The sequence below is a fragment of the Vulpes vulpes genome, chromosome 1, assembly GCF_048418805.1.
Source record: "Vulpes vulpes isolate BD-2025 chromosome 1, VulVul3, whole genome shotgun sequence".
NCBI classification, from domain to species: Eukaryota; Metazoa; Chordata; class Mammalia; order Carnivora; family Canidae; genus Vulpes; species Vulpes vulpes.
In genome coordinates this window covers 104,306,681-104,324,430 of record NC_132780.1, presented here as the reverse complement: position 1 = coordinate 104,324,430, position 17,750 = coordinate 104,306,681, and the positions used below count along the sequence as shown (strand labels likewise).

The 17,750-nt window shown below is 38.4% G+C and overlaps 1 long non-coding RNA gene across 1 annotated transcript in view; it reads right to left on the bottom strand.

The window, feature by feature from the left end:
• Positions 1-14,775, bottom strand: part of LOC112913380 (uncharacterized) — a 29,361-nt gene extending 14,586 nt beyond the window's left edge. The window contains exon 1 of the long non-coding RNA XR_011994494.1: positions 12,954-14,775. This is a non-coding gene — a long non-coding RNA (uncharacterized lncRNA). The remainder of the gene's footprint in view (positions 1-12,953) is intronic.
• Between the last annotated feature and the right edge of the window lie 2,975 nt (positions 14,776-17,750).

Sequence of the window (17,750 nt, the reverse complement as noted above, 5' to 3'; positions counted from 1 at the left end):
TGAATAAGGTTTTTGAATGAAAAGGAATCATTTTGGAAACTGAAAATGGATACGCAGCCCCACCCATAGCTAGACAAGTACTGGTTGAACTAATAAACGAACTTTAAATTTTTAATAGCACCTCATATTTTAGAAGCTATTTCTTTGTACAATTATTTTGCAAAACACTAAGGCAACCTATAGCAAGAACCATAGCAAGGTCTTTGGATACGCTCTGATCCAGGAATTGCTCTTCAAATAATCTTTCATACAGAAAAAAAATCCTATAGAAGTAACATTCTCGAAGATGTTCTCCAGGTTATCAACCCCAACCAAAAGACTGAAACCACCTTAAAGCCCAGGATTTAGTATCTGTGAAAGGTATTATTTATGGCTGCCCAGCAGGTTTCTTCTCTAATCACCCCCTTTATCCTTCCTAAACATAATGGTAGGCACATGACCCAAGGCAACCAATCAGACTACTCATCTCCACAGCCCACATTGATTGGTTTAGATGAGCCAGTAAAAGTCCTTTCCTATGTCTTTTTCTTAGGTCACCTCTTGCCTCTGTGGTGAGGGACTGGACATGTAAAAACCCTAGCATTTCAGCCACACAGAGAAAGCCCAGTTAAGATCAACTAAGGCCAATACACAAGCAGAGGCAAGAGGTGAAGAGAGACAGAGCTGGCACATTCCTGAAAACATTGAGCTCTGGCTCTAGTCACACCTAACGCCTCTTCCACCTATGCAAATTCCAGTTACTCAAGCCATTAAGTCTCTATTTTTTAAAGCTAGTTTAAATTGGGTTTCTGATATAATTAAAAGCCCTGATTACTACATGCACAGAAAGGAATGCTATGTAGCTTTAAAATAGCAATTATGAGGGTGCCTGGATGGCTCAGTCAGTTAGGCATCCGACTCTGGATTTCAGCTCAGGTCATGATCTCAGGGTTGTTAGATTGAGCTCCTGTAGGGCTTCACACTGGACTGGATGTGGAGCCTGTTTGAGATGGTCTCTCCCTCTCCCTCTCCCTTTCTCCACCTCTAAAAAATAAAAAAAATTGGGATCTCTGGGTGGTGCAGCAGTTTGGCGCCTGCCTTTGGCCCAGGGCGCGATCCTGGAGACCCAGGATCGAGTCCCACGTCGGGCTCCCGGTGCATGGAGCCTGCTTCTCCCTCTGCCTGTGTCTCTGCCTCTCTCTCTGTGTGTGTGACTATCATAAATAAATAAAAATTTTTTTAAAATGTTAAAAAATAAAAAAATAAAATAGCAATTATGAAGAAACATGGGAAATGTTTACAGCAAAATGTTAAGTGGTAGCAACAAAAGACAAAATAGTAAGCGTGTGTGTAGAAGTATACAAGGAAAAAAGTGTATGTGTTTATAGTGCTTACTCCTGAGTGGGAGTGGAGAGGTACACTTCTCCTTTTCCTTTATATACTTCTATTACTTGAAAAATTTTCAGAGACCATGTATAATATTGGTATTATTATTTAAAAAGAAATGTTACCCCCAAAATACATACTTTAGGATTATCATAATATAATACAATACACTTAGTCACCTGGAAGAGAATATTAAAATAATTATTGTGCTAAAAGTTGTGATTTTAGTAGTTTAAAATTTTTCAAAAACATCTTGAGATGATAATAATTACTTACTGGCTTTTCAGCAAGAAAAAAGGGACTTAAAAAAAAAAAGAAAAAAGGGATTTTATTTATTATCAATTAATTAATTTGTACTCTTTTTTAAAATTTTCATTCCAGTTGTTAACATGTGGTGATATATTTATCCTATTTATTTATTTATTTATTTATTTTAATTTAAATTCAAATTCAATTAGCCAACATATAGTAAATCATTAGTTTCAGATGTAGAGTTCAGTGATTCATCAGTTGCATATAATACCTAGTGCTCATCACATCATGCGTCCTCCTTAACGCCCATCACCCAGTTACCCCATTCTCCCCCTCCCTCCAGCACCCCTCAGTTTGTTTCCTATAGTTCAGAATCTCTCATGGTTTGTCTCCCATTGATTTCTACCCAGTGTTCCTCTCTTCCCCTATGATCCTCTGTGCTGTTTCCTATGTTCCACATGAGTGAAACTGTATGACAATTGTCTTTCCCTGATTGACTTATTTCACTCGGCATAATACCCTCCAGTTCCATCCACATTGATAGAAATATAATAGTATTCCATTATACACACACACACACACACACACACACACACACCACATCTTTTTTATCCATTCCTCTCTGGATGGACATCTGGGCTCCTTCCTCAGTTTGGCTCTTGTGGATATTGTTGCTATAAACATTGGGGTGCAGGTGCCCCTTCAGATAACTACCTTTGTATCTTTAAGGTAAATACCTGGTAGTGCATTCGCAGGATCCTAGGGTAGCTCTATTTCTAACTTCTTGAGAAACCTCCATATTGTTCTCCAGAGTGGCTGCACCAGCCTTTATTCCCACCCACAGTGTAAGACAGTTCCCCTTTCTCTACAACCTTGCCAACATTTGTTGTTTTCTGTTTTAATTTTAGCCATTCTGACTGGTATTAGGTGGTGGTACCTCACTGTGGTTTTGATTTATATTTCCCTGGTGATGAGTGACGTGGAACATTCTTTCATGTGCTTGTTGGCCATGTGTTTGTCTTCTTCGGAGAAGTGTCTGTTCGTGTCTTCTGCCCATTTCTTATTTTGGACTATTTGCTTTTTGGGTGTTGAGTTGGATAAGTTCTTTATAGATCTTGGATCCTAGCCTTCTATCTGATACATCATTTGCAAATATATTCTCCCATCCTTAGGTTGCCTTTTAGTTCTATTTACTGTTTCCTTTGCTGTGCAGAAGCTTTTTATCTTGATGAAGTCCCAATCACTCATTTTTGCTTTTGTTTCCATTGCATTTGGAAACGTTTCTAGCAAGAAGTTGCTGCAGCTGAGGTTGAAGAGGTTGGTAATTGTGTTCTCCTCTACGACTTTGATGGGTTCCTGTCTCACAGTTAGGTCTTTCATTCATTTAGAGTATTGTTGCATATGGTGAGAAAATGGTCCAGTTTCACTCTTCTACACGTGGCTGTCCAATTTTCCCAACATCATTTGTTGAAGAGACTGTCCTTTTTCCATTGGATATTCTTTCCTGCTTTGTTGAAGATTAGTTGACCATAGAGTTGAGGGAAGAACAAAATGCATAAACATTGTCATAGCTTTAAAAAATTAAAACAAAGGGTAAAAGTAACCTCATTTATTGGGAGTTTGTTTATAAATTTTAATTCCATTGTCAAGTTAATATTTTACTTTAACTCTACATTGCTTATAAGGTCATTCAGCGCTAGATTCTTGGCTTTCCTGACCATTTCCTTACCATTCTTTTTCCTAACTCCTTTTAATGATTGTGTGATCATAAAATTCATTCAAGTTGATTTATATCAGGACTAGTTGTGGAGGAAATCATTTCTTTTGTTTCGTATTAGTATCAGTTCTGGTGGTTAATTCTGTAGAAGATATTTCAGCTCTCTTCTAGTCAGATTTGCTCACCTGGAAGATGAGAAATTTAGGTATACAATTTTGTACATAAAATACAGATTTCAGGGGATCCCTGGGTGGCTCAGTGGTTTGGCGCCTGCCTTTGGCCCAGGGCGCGATCCTGGAGTCCCGGGATGAGTCCTGCGTCGGGCTCCCTGCATGGAGCCTGCTTCTCCCTCTGCCTGTGTCTCTGCCTCTCTCTCTCTGTCTATCATGAATAAATAAATAAAATCTTTAAAAAAAATACGGATTTCACCCAAAGATGTGACTGGTTATTTGGTTTGGTTTATCTAATTTTGTTTAGGATAAAAATTTATCAGTGAATAATTTTAAATGGTCATCTCTTTTGGTAAATTTAGAGTACTAAATCTCTACATATTCTACTAAGAGAAGTGATATATACCTATACTCCATTCTTTCTACCTACATATTGGGGTGTATGAGATGTTTGTATAATTGGTACAAAGAGGGGGGGAAAAAGCACAATGAACACAAGGCACAACATTTCTTTACCTTCAGTACAATAAAGCACTGTTTTAGCTCTGGTCAACAAAATGAAAAGTAACGTAAGTACTTTGAAAATGTCATTTATTTTCTCTTTACTTCATTTTTTTTTCATTTATAGAGACATGATAATAGCTTCATTGACAATTTCCTAGGATTAGGATATCAATAGAGATTAAAAACAAAATCTTATTGGAGTATACCATAGAGAAAAGTGCACACAGAAGGAGTATACAGCTTGATGAATCTTGACAAACTGAACGCACTCATGTAGTAAACATACAAGGGAAGATGCAGATGTCCCTGTGCCTTAGAAACATCCTTCATACTCCAAGTCTCTGTTCCTCTGCCACAAGAGCATTCGCTATCCTGACCTCTAACACTACAGATTTTGCCTGTGCTTGAACTTCACGTAAAAGGACTCATACACTGTGTATTCTTTTATGCCTGACCTGTTTCACTCAACATTATATTAATGAGGTTCATCCACATTGTGTGCAGTTCTTTTTCCTTGTTGTCTGGTATGCAGTTTTATGAAAATACTGCAATTTATTTCTACATTTTCCATTGATGGACATTTGGGTAGTTTTCACTTTGGTTTATGACTTGGAAAACAAACATACTCATTTTTGTTGTGTATACCCAGAATTGGGATTGCTTTGTCAAAGCTTATATGTGTGCTTGGTTTTTGTGGATAAGCCAAGAAATTATACAAAAATACAAGTAATTTATGAGACATCTGGTTGCTACACGTTTTAAGGTGACTCAAGGTAACACCACGAATGTTACTTTATTATTCACAGCTTCTTGTTAGACTGTTACAGCTCTCTGGAGTGGCCTTAATTAAGCTTTGCCTTTGTTGCGCCAAATAAACGTAAGCTCAGTAACTAAACTGAATTAAACTTTCCTGATTTTACATGATTGTTTCTCAGAAATGCTAACTATACCCCTTAATTCGACCGACAACAGACTAATTTCGCCCAATTTGGAAAGCTTGGAGAAGCTAAGCTTTATACCACAGGCCAGGAAAATTTAGCATAGAGCAAATATTTGAAATGCAAATCTAATTTCCCATGCAAAGTCAGTAACTCAAACACTAAGTACAGAATTCATCTAATTTCCATTATGTCCACTATCTGACTTCTCCACTTCTCTACATCTGATTTTGTGGGCTATTTTGAGTAGTTCCACTACAGGTTTTGTTGTTGTTGTTGTTGTTTTGTTTTGTGGTTTTGTTTTTGTGAGAATAAGAGAATAGAGGAGAGGAAGGAAAAAGCCTAATCTCAGCAATAGCCGTGGTATTAGCAGAGGAAGCACAACTGTGGGTGTATGAGGTTTTGCTCTGTTACCTCACTGATATCACCCCATTTCCAGTTAAGTATTTATAAAGCACCTCTGTGTGCCTGACACTGAGAAGTCAGAGGTAAATAAGAGCCCTTAAAAAGTTCACAGCCTAGCGAAGGAGACAGGTACACATCTGGCTATGAGCCCTAAAATAGCACTAATGAAGTGGATGTAAACATAAAAGGACCCTACTTTGTTACACAAGTAGATGGAAGTCAAATGAACAAGATAGTTTATTCTCCCTCCTGCTGCACTTTCGTTTATATTGTTAACTCCGTCTTAGGTTACAATTATAGTAATTTATTCAAGTGGAAAGTAAATCACAATCTGGCAAATACAGTTGACCCTTGAACAATAACATGGGTTTAACTACAGACATCCACCTATGATGCAGATTATTTCACAGTATGGTGCTCTGAATGTGGTTTCTCTTCCTTTTTTTTTTCTTAGTATTTTCTTTTTCTCTAGCTTACTTCACTGAAAGAATTCAGTATATAATACCTATACAAAATGTGTTAATCAACTATTTTATTGGTAAGGCTTTAAAAAATATTTTATTTATTTATTCATGAGAGACACAGAGACAGGCAGAGACATAGGCAGAGAGAGAAGCAGGTTCCTCATGGGGAGCCCGATGAGGGACTGAATCCCGGGACCCTGGGATCACAACCTGAGCTGAAGGCAGATGCTCAACCAGAGCCTTCAACCAGGTGCCCCTATTGGTAAGGCTTTTAAAGAACAGTAGGGTATTAGTAATTAAGTTCTGAGGTTGTTGAAAGTTATTCACAGGTTTTTGACTGTGTGGGGTGAGAGAATGTTGTCACTCATAACCTCCACATTGTTCCAGGGTCAAATATATATGAATGTAACATCTGTGATGGAAAGTGGTTGTCTTTCTTTTTCGTGTTTATATGCCTAGAGTTTTGTTTTGGTTTAGGGTTTTTTTGGGGGCAAGTTATCCCTGGAAATCACTTGACTCAAAGCTCATGAGCTGACTTCCAGAGTTATTTCTAATTGATGCAGGTTGAGAAGCTCCTTCAAACTTCAAACTTCATCAGCCTCACTTTGTGTCCATTCCACTCTTTCCATCTCCAGACACCCTATACATAGGCTTGTTACATATATTTGATAAGAATTTAGTGGACATTTTCTCTTTATTATTCCATATGTGCAAAAATAAAAGAGTACTGACAATTAAACAATTAGGAGATTGGTACAGTGTACCAAACCTTAAAGTGCATAGGTACCCTAGAATATTAAAAATGCATATTCCCAAATCTGACTCCAAGAGACTTTGATTCAATAGTCTGGGCCAGGCCACAGGAATCCGCATTTAGCCTTTTGATGCTGATGGAGATGGCTCTTGGGTCTTATTTTGAGAAACTTCACTTTGGTTCCCATTTAAAAATGATGCAAATGCTCTCCATGATGGAGAGGATGCACATCTGTCTGGCCCCTGTCTTCATAGCAGATAGCTATTGCTACCCCTTTCATCAGCAGCTTGCTCTATCTTTTTTGATAGACTTTGCTTTTTAGAGAAATTTAGATTTACACAAAAATTAAGGAGAAAGTACAGAAAGTTCCTGTAGGCCTCCTAAAAATCCCCTGTGCTCTATCCATCCCACCTTCCCTTTCTCAAACCCTTGACAACCATTGACTTTTTTTTTTCTGTCAGCATTTGCTGTTGGATTTTAGTGAAGAGGTATGCGGTGGCATCTCATCATTGTTTTAATTTGCAATTCCCTAATGACATATTGATTTTGAGCATCCTCTCTTAAGCTTACTTGCCATCTGTATGTGTAATTGCTAATATCATCTACTCCCAGTCTGTTTAAATATCTCCACTGGGCTGATGTCTCTTAATTCTTTCCAATCCCAGGTTGCTGTTGGCTTCAGGCGGGTCCCAGTAGACACCCTGTTCCTTATATCCTCTTTATTCCTATACTTCATTAGAACTGAGGGCCCTGGATTTTTCAAACAATATACCAGTACCTCTAGAGGCTTTGACTTGGGCTGCTGACAAAGAAATCTTTATTAAACCCTTGAAAATGATATTATTCAAGAGACACACAAGGGAAGTAAGTGATGAGAAGAGGAGGTACTATTATGAAAGTGGCCCCAGGACATTAGGTTTATCACAAAATCCTTTCCATGAGTCAGTTCATCTTTTCCATTTTAGTTTCAGGAAGGATATTTGACCCCATGGAATTAGGAGTCCTTTCCTACTTTTGCCAAACTGCTAAAGCCAATGAATATTCAAGTGAAACCGTATCCAAATTTGGGGCTCTGCTGACCACAGAGGACCTTCTGCCTGAGTTATTGCTCCTGAAGCTTTCACACAGCTGTCTCTAGAGAGCACAGAATGGAGGCCAAGTTTCTTGGATGAGCTGCAGTCAGTTTTCCAAGGATGTGGTTGATTCCAGAAAATGCACAGCTAATTTATAAGAGGTAGGAAGACGGCAACTGCCTTGAGAATAACATATTGGGGATTCTGGAGGTCAAGAATTGATCTCAGCCCATATGGGAAACTTTCACTAGTATGAACTGAAGAAGCTTGCATGAATCTATAGGCCATCGTAAAACCTCTGACAATGCTAGTTTATGTTTTATGTTTTAGAATGAGGTCAAAGATGAAAATCTTAAAATACAGACTTTGTCTCTGCATTGGCTGGGAGACTGATGGTATCTGAGCTGTCTGGAAGGAGGTTGGGGAGTCGGAAACTCCTTTCTTCATGTTGGTGCTAGTCCTGATCCTTGGATTTAACTATTGTTTTCATTTTAACAGAGTCCATTATGTCTCTATATTTTAATCCTATAGGAGAATTTTTCCACAGTCTTTGAGTCTCTAGGAGCCAATAACTCACATTAAAAGAGGCCCAGAATATCTGTCTTCTTTCTTTGTGTCCTCGGCAAGATCATGCATTGTCTCATAGGATTGGTATTTGACAGATACTATTTTGGGTCTTCCGATGATTCCTTCAGTCTTTTTTGAGAACCAGAGCTCAAAAAAAATCTGTGCAACTGGAAATCACTACCAGTCCCCTGAATCCTGCAGTCCTAGTTTCAAAGAGGTCAGTGTCTTCTTCAGGGCCATGTGGAGGCTCCAGTGTATTCCTAGGAGAATGCATTCCTTGTATTAAGAAGTTATCTACAGAGCATCTTAGAGTTCTATTTGGTGATGTAGTGACATAAGATGTCTGTGGCTGAAGAACTTTGTAAGTGGTTAAATAATGGAACTGTTTCAGTGAACCCAGTAAACCCTAGTTAATAAAATTCCCAATTGATGTGGAGACTATTCATTTCCAATGAAACTAGCAAGACAGGAATCTCACTCAGCAAGCATGCTGTCCTAACTTGATACTGCAGCTGAGGGCTACAGCCATCATCACTCCATCTTTTTTTTTTTTTTTGATATTTGTCTTGTTCAAATGCTTAGCACAACATGTAAAAGCCACTCAAAAAGGGTTTTCAGGATCTGTCATTCTAAATTCCAAGCATGGCACACTGACCCTGAGATTTTTTTTTTTGGTTGTGGTGGCAAAATACACATAAAATTTACCTTTTTAACCATTTTTAACTTTACAGTTCAGTGCCATTAAGTATATTCATATTGTTGTGCAACCATCTCCACCATCCATCTCTAGAATTTCCTCCCTCCCCCTAGCCCTGGCTACCATTCTACTTTCTATCTCTATGAGTTTGATGACTCTAAGTATCTCATATAAGTGGAATCATACAATATTTGTCCTTTTGTGACTGGCTTATTTGATGCAGCATAATGTCTTGTAGGTTTATCCATATCATAGCATGAGTTAGAATTACATTGCTTGTAAGGCTATTATAATGTATATAATTATGTACTATCATGTATTATGATAGTGTGTGTGTATTATTGCTGGATCATATTGTAATTCTACTTCTATTTTCTCGAAAAATCACCATACCATTTTCCACAGCAGCTGTACTATTCTACATTTTCACCAGCAATGACTTCCACTTTTCTTCACATCCTTCCCAACACTTATTTTATTTTTGTTTCCTTTTGGATAGTAGCCATCCTAATGGTATGAAATGATCTCTCACTGTGGTTTTGATTTGAATTTGCCTAATGACTAGATATGGGGCATCTTTTCCTTGTGCTTAGTGGTCATTTGTTTATCTTCTTTAGAGATGTCTATTTTAGTCCTTTGTCCATTTTAAGTTGGATTTTTTATTGTTGAGTCATGGTTTTAAAAAATATATCCTGGATATTGATCCCTCATCAGATATATAACCAGATATATAACTTGTGAATATTTTCTCCCATTCTGAAGGTTACCTTTTCAATCTGTTGATAGTCTTTTTATGCAAAAATTTTTTAATTTTGATAAAAGCCCAATTTATCAATTTTTTTCTTGCCTTTGCTTTTGGTGTATATCCAAGAAATCATTGTCAAGTCCAATGTCATGAAGTTTTTCTCTGATGTTTTCTTCTAAGGGTTTTATGGTTTAGCTCAAACATCTAGGTCTTTGATCCATTTTTTATATAATTTTTGTATGTGGTGAAAGGTAAATGTCCAAATTTATTTTTTTGCATCTGGAGATCTATTTTTTCTAACATCATTAGTTGAAAAGACTGTCCTTTCCCCCATTGGTCTTGCCACCCTAACTGAAAATCATTTGACCATAGAGAGGGTCCCAGCTTATGACTTTTCAATTTTAAAATGGTGTGAGCGCATTTAGTAGAACTCATACTTTGAAAATTTTGATCTTTTTTCCAGGCTAGCAATATGCTGGGTGGTATTGTCATGATGCTGGGCAGTGGCAATGAGCCAGAGCTCCCACTCAGCCACATGATTGCAAGGTTAAACAACTGATACTCTTGTAAACTATTCTGTGCCAATGCAACCATTGCTTTTTCACTTTCAGTATAGTATTCAATAAATTAGATAATAATATATTCAACACTTTATTATGAAATAGCCTTTGTGTTAGATGATTTTGCTCAACTGAAAGTCAACGTAAGTGTTCCGAGCATGTTTAAGGTAGCTTGGGCTAGCCTGTGATATTTGATGGGTTTAGGGGTATTAAATACATTTTTGATTTGTGGTATTTTCAACTTATGATGGGTTTATCTGGATATAATCCCATCAAAAGTTGAGGAAGATCTGTTATGTGAGGGCTTATTTCTGGGTTCTCTATTCTATTCTATTTTATTGGTCTATATTGTCTGTTTTTAAGACTGTATCATGCTGTATTGATTGCCATAGCATCATAGTAGGTTTTGAAATCAGCAATGTGAGACTTCCAACTTTGTTCTTTTTCAAGATTGTTTTAACTATTTGGGGTCCCTTGATATTCCATATTAATTTTAGGGTGATGTTCTATTCCTGCAAAAAAATGTTGAAATTTTTATAGGAATTGCATTAAATCTGTAGACAATTTTGGATAATATTGACATCTTATAAATATTAAGCCTTCTAATGAACATGGGATGTCTTGCCATTTACTGATGACATTAATTTCTTTCAGCAACATTTTGTAGTTTTTCAGTGTATAAGTCTTCCACCTTTTTGGTTAAGTTTATTCCCAAGTATTTTATTCTTTTTGATACTATTGTGAATTGAATTTTCTTAATCTCCTTTTGAATTGTTTATAGATTGTATAGAAACACTACTGAGGCACGTGGGTGGCACAACTGGTTAAGCGTCCAACTCTTGGTTTCAGCTCAGGTTGTGATCTCAGGATCCTGAGATCAAGCCCTGCATCTGACTCTGAGCTCAGTGCAGCTTCTTGAGACTCTCTCTCCCTTTCCCTCTGCCCCTCCCCTGCTCAGATAAACAAATCTTAAAAAAACAAAACAAACAAACAAAAAAAAACCACACAACTGATTTGTGTGTGTTGACTTTGAATCTTGCGTGTGTTGATATTTTTAGGATTTCCTACATAAAAGATCTTGTCAGTTATGAACAGAGATAATCTTATTTCTTCCTTTCCAATTTGTGTGCCATTTCTTTCTTTCTTTTTCTTGCCTAATTGTTCTGGCTAGAACTTCTGGTACTGTGTTGAACAGAAGTGGTGAATTTCATAGTGGACATCCTTAACTTGTCCCTGATCTTAGAAGAAAGGTTTCATTTTTTTTTTTTTTCACCATTGAGTATAATGTTAGCTGCAGGTTTTTTATATATGGCTTTTGTTATGTTGAGGTAATTTCTATCTATTCCTGGCTTGTGGAGTGTTTTATTATGAAAGATGTTGAATTTTGTCAAATGCTTTTTATGCATCAGTTGAGATTTTGTAACCAGGGAAATGATTCTGAGTCTCAGCCCAAAAGATAGTGGGAGAGTTCTCAGCAATTAACAAATCGGTTTTGTTTCATAGGATGTTCTCTTTTATACTTCTTAGGAAAGCCAACCACTATTTTTAGTTGCATCAACCAGAGGTAGATATTCTCCTTCCTTCACCTGGTTATTGTTTTCTTATGCCCAGCAATGGCTAACTATGGCATCCTCTCTTTCTTGCTAACAACTAGAAGAAAAAGCAAATCAATTTAGGCTTATCAATGATTGGCTAGAAATCATTTTTATGGGATAAATTTAATTTTTAAGTGATCATACAGTAAAACTGACTTTTTCAGTAGTGTATAGTTCTATGAATAAACACATGTACAGACTGATATGACTACCACCATGACCAGGATACAGAAGAGTTCCATTGTCTCTTGCATTCTATCCCTTTATCGTCACACCCTCCCTCTATCTTGAATTCCTGGCAACCACTAATCTTTTTTTTTTTTTAAGATTTTATTTATTTATTCATGAGAGACACAGAGGGAGAGAGGCAGAGACACAGGCAGAGGGAGAAGCCGGCTCCACGCAAAGAGCCCGATGTGGGACTCGATCCCTGGACCCCAGGATCACGCCCTGAGCCAAAGGCAGGCGCTCAACTGCTGAGCCACCCAGGCATCCCGGCAACCACTAATATTCACCATTACTATAATTTGGTCCTTTTGAGAATGTCATACAGTAGCATGTTATATCTGTGAGTAGAAGTTAAGTGTGACTGACAATTTTGCTAGCCATCGTTTGAACAGAATTATCTTAAATCATGATGAGCCTGGTGTCATCATCATGGTAGTAGACAATTATCATAAATTCAGGATGTTGTGTCATCCTCAGAGCATCAGTCTCTAGAGTTCTATCAGTCTGATGGGAAGAATGTTAGACAAATTTTAAGAGTAATAGTTGAGGACTGGGACCGATCTTTTAGCAATTGGGTCACAAGAGATTATAGGAAGCCAGGTTACCATCTGTGGTACGTGGTCATTTTATGGACTACTACGTATTATCATCCACATATGTGAAGGACAGTGAGCAGAAAATGCATTAAGCTGAAAACTGCAGGACTGTATAAGAAATGATTTTGAACAAATCATAAAACAGTTATGTTTTGCTTCTGCTGTGATGGCCAACAAATTAATTTTTAGTCTTTTAGATGAAACAAATCTAGTAGAGTAAAATTGAAATAGTCTTATTTTATCAATTAGGATGGTTTTGGCTGAAAGTAACAGAATACCCAGCTAAAAGTGGCTGAAATAATAAGGGGGGGAGGTTTTCTTACCTCACATAAAAAAGTTATCTAGAGGTGAGTGGTTCCAGGTCACTGAATCAGTGGTCTCAACAATGTCATGAAGACTCCAGTTCTTTCCATCTTTCATTCTACTGTTCTCAGTATGAAACTTTTGGCCCTCAAGAGTTGTTTCTTCTTGATTTCAAGATGTCCTCATGTCCCCGTACAACTGTATTCATGAGTAGGGAGAAGGTAAGGTGACAAATCTCTTTCATGTCTGCTTCTTTGTTTTGGAGGAAAAATCTTTTCCCAAATCCCCCCAACAGCTTTCTCTTAAGTTGTATAGGCAGAACTGGGTCCCTTGGCTATTCCTACCTGAAGGCAAAATACATATCTAGCGTTTTGGTATTTATCATGTGGAGTGGGCTTTGACAGGAGGAAGAAAGGCAAGGGAAATACCTTCTGGTAGGTCTGCTTCATCCCACTGTCGTGAACATGGGTAAGGCACATCTGCCTGGACTGCACAAAAAAGGGCTCCATCCTTATTTGTTTTTTCCCTTCCTCCCCCTTCACTTTCCTGCTTGAAAAGAAAGGTGGAAATCCAGAAACTTTGCTCACCTTTCCTAAACAAAGGCATTGCTTGTTTCTTTCATCCCAGCCTTTTTGGAGTTCTGCAGTTCCAGTTTCTGCAAGCTCTTTGGAATCTCCCTGACCTCTCGGGAAAGTTTCTGACCTCAGACTGAGGAATACATTTTTATGGGCAGTCCATGAGTGTTGATTATAAAAAAGAAACTGAGATGTCAACTGTATTTCAATTAAAAAAATAAACTGAGAAATCTTTGTAGAAAAATAAAGAAAAACACAACAGAATATAAGTTATTTCTACAATGTTAGTCTGCACTAAAAATCAACTGTTTCAGTGGAGTGAAGCCCTTTGAATAAAAAAAGGAGCAAAAGGCACCCCTGTGCCTATCTGTTCTGAATGCTGGCTCTGTGAGCACCATAAGATGTTTCTTGCCATCAGAGCAATGACTTCAATTTTTCCATTCCAACTGTGGTGAAAATGAATAAGAAAACTGTATCCTGCCTCTGGAAGCAGGATACAGGCTCCACACTAATCAAAAAAGGAAGATTCATTATAAAACAATATTTTAATATCCAGGTTCTGAGTCATTTCATGGCCTGCCACAGGATTAGAATGGGGATATTGTACAAGCCCGACCCTTTGGAGGAAAGCTTTTTCCTAAATGAGTTCCTCTTGCTGCTCTCTGATTCACAAATCCAAATCTCACAATTTCACCTCCTTCTCTTTTAATCATATTACCAGATAGCTATTTTTTTTAAAAAGATTTTATTTATTCATGAGACAGAGAGGGAAAGAGAGAGAGAGAGGCAGAGACACAGGCAGAGGGAGAAACAGGCTCCATGCAGGGAGCCCGACGTGGGACTCGATCCCCGTTCCCCAGGATCACGCCCTGGACTGAAGGCGGCGCTAAACCATTGAGCCACCCTGGCTGCCCACCAGATAGCTATTTTAAGGGACATGGTGGGGGCTGCAGATAAAACAGGGGCCAGGGCTCATCTGAAAATGCATGAACTGAGAAGTGCCAATGAAATATTGGCACTGAAAACAGGCAAAAGGAGAGTAAAGTTTTCAGAAACCTGGTTAGTAGCAATAAAGACTTAAAAGGGCTGTGCTCTACTTGCCAAACCAAGGTTAATTTAGCAATGGACTTGTGAACCAGTCCTGATGAGAGGCACTCTGAACTGAGCCCCTGAGTGACTTCCCCGGGTCTAAGAAGGGAGAATGGGCTTCCCTGTGTTGTACCCTTTGGCAAAGCCAGGTGAAATCTGCTCCACGGTGCTATCATCCATGAACATTCATAGACAAAAAATGTTGACAACCACAGACCATGCTGCTATGGGATTCTGTTGGATACACTGCAAAGGAAAACCACCAGCAGCTGTCTGAAGCTGGGTTTCTTTTATTAACATTTGGTTAATAGAACCTTTGCCGTGAAACAAACCAGATGAAAAACCAGCCTTCATTAGGAAGGCTTGAGTGCAGGCTGGGACAGATTATGTTGTTGTGACCAAGTCAGGAGGTTTTTATCAACTTGCACACTGTTCTGTGCCCAGCATGGACTTAGATGCTTTGGGATCATAGACGGGGAATTGGAAGCTGGGTACTGCCTTGTGGGAGCAGGATCGCTTTGCCTTCAGGGAGGTGTGTGTGGGGGGTACAGAATGACATTCAGGAAACTGGAAGAAACCTTTGTGAGTGTAGGATTCATGCTCAATTGTGTGGGACAAATATGAGCAGGTTCAAAAGGATAAAAGAATCCATGTCAGATGAGTCCCTTGAGAGCAAGAGCCCCAACTGGCTCATTTTAGTATCTTTAGCGTGTGAATTTGTCACACAAGGTAGGTGTTTAATTGGTAAATTTCAAATAAAGTTCAACTCTATACTCTTATTTGCCCATAATTTCAGTCCTACCCAATTTTATACCCGTCTCTTCCTACACACTTAGAATATATGCCTAAATAAAAGCACTTCAAAAACCCATTAAAAGTTCCAAGTTGTCACACTCTCACACACACACTGTCACAAGCTCTCATTCTCACTTTTATTCTTTTCTCTTTTGATCTTGTGCTCACTTTTTCTCACTCCAGAAGTGTTTCCAGGAGTTGGAGAGAGAGTAGAGTAGCACCTAGTTTTTCTAAGCCTTCACCTTCACCTAGCAGTTCACAAAAGCACAAGGGATAAAGAATAAGAAAACTAAAGGAAGAAGATGATGAGGGGGGAGAGAAGAGAAAGGAAAGAAAACCGGAAAAATCAAGTGATGTGAGTAGGGAGTTAATTGTAAATGATGATACTTTTACCCTAACAAGGAGAAGGAGGATGGCTCCCAGACTCTATAGCAGGGCGAGTGTCTTGCAGAGACTAACTGCTTTGGCTTGCTGACTTGTGGAGAAGCAGAAAAAAGGAAGTCCACTCATATCTCTGTTCTGTCAAAAATTCCAGGGATTCATATTTTTTGAATAGTTTCCCATAAACTTAGGTTGTGAATAGGTCTTCGGGGGTCTTTTCCATTGAGACAATTCTTGTACAAAATGAAATGGGGAGTACTCTTTTGGGAAAAGTCTTGATTACATAGTGAATGAAGATGCCTTCTGTGGTAGTTAATTTTACGTGTCAAGTTGATTGGGGCACGGTGCCCAGATATTTGGTCAAGCATTATTCTGGATGTTTCCGAAAGGGTGTTTTTGGATGAGACTTAACATTTAAATTGGAGACAAGGGAGGCAGGAATATATGATGAAAACAGAATCTCTTCAATAAATAGTGCTGGGAAAATGGACAACTACATGCAAAGGAATGAAACTGGACCACTTTCTAACACCATATATATACATGCAGACACATACACATGCAACTTAAAATGGATTAAAGACCTAAATGTGATACCTGAAACCATAAAACACCTAGAAGAGAGTACAGGCAGTAATTTCTTTGACACTGGCAGTAGTGACATTTTTCTAGATATGATTTCTAAAAAGCAAAAATAAACTATTGGGACTATATAAAAATAAAAATCTTTTGGGGCACCTGTGTGGCTCAGTGGTTGAGCATCTGCCTTTGGCTCAGGTCATGATCCTGAGGTCCTTGGATCAAGTCCCACATCAGGGTCCCCACAGGGAGCCTGCTTCTCCCTCTGCCTGTGTCTCTGCCCGTCTCTCTGTGTCTCTCATGAATAAATAAATAAAATCTCTAAAAACAAACAACAACAAAAAACAAAATAAAAAACCTTTGCACAGCAAAGGAAACCATCAACAAGACAAAAAGGAAACTGTCAACAAGACAAACAAGGCAACCTATTGAATGGGAGAAGAGATTTGCAAATGATATATCCTCAAAGGAGTTAATATTAAAAACACATAAAGAACCTACACGACTCAATACCAAAAAACAATCACAGTAAAAAATGGGCTGCAAATAACATATCAGATAAAGGGTTAGTATCCAAACAATAGGTGTTGGCGAGGCTGTGGAGAAAGGGGAGCCCTCCTACACTGTTGGTGGAAATGAAGGCTGATGCAGCTACTCTGGAGAACAGTATGGAGGTTCCTCAAAAAGCTAAAAATAGAGCTACACTATGATCCAGCAGTTGCATTACTAGGTATTTACCCAAGGCTACAAAAGTACCGATTTGAAGGGGCGTGTGCACCTCAATGTCTATAGCAGCATTATTTACAATAGCCAAATTATGGAAAGAGCCCAAATGTCCATCAACTGATGAATGGATAAAGAAGATGTCATGTATAAACACACACACACCAGAATATTACTCAGCCATCAAAAAGAATGAAATCTTGCCATTTGTGGTATGTGGACTCAGCCATAAAAAAAAGAATGAGATCGTTCCATTTGCAACAATATAGATGGACCTTGAGGGTATTACGTGAAGTGAAATAAGTCAGACTGAGAAAGATAAATACCATATGATTTCACTCATATGTGGAATCTAAAAAACACAAAACAGCGAACAAACAAAGAGCAGAATCAGACCTATGAATACAGAGAACAAACTGATGGTTGCCAGGGGAAGAGTGGTGGGTGGGTAGGCAAGATGTACGCAGGGGAGTGGGAGTCACAGGCTTCCAGTTGTGGACTGATTAAGTCACAGAAATAAAAGGCACAGCCTAGGGAACAGGGTCAATGACGCAGTGCTATTGGTGCTATGACGGATGGTAGCTTCCCTTGTGAGCACTGCATAACCCATAACCTATGCTGTTGAGTCACCATGTTGTACACCTGAACTGATATAAGTAACACTGTGTCAACTAT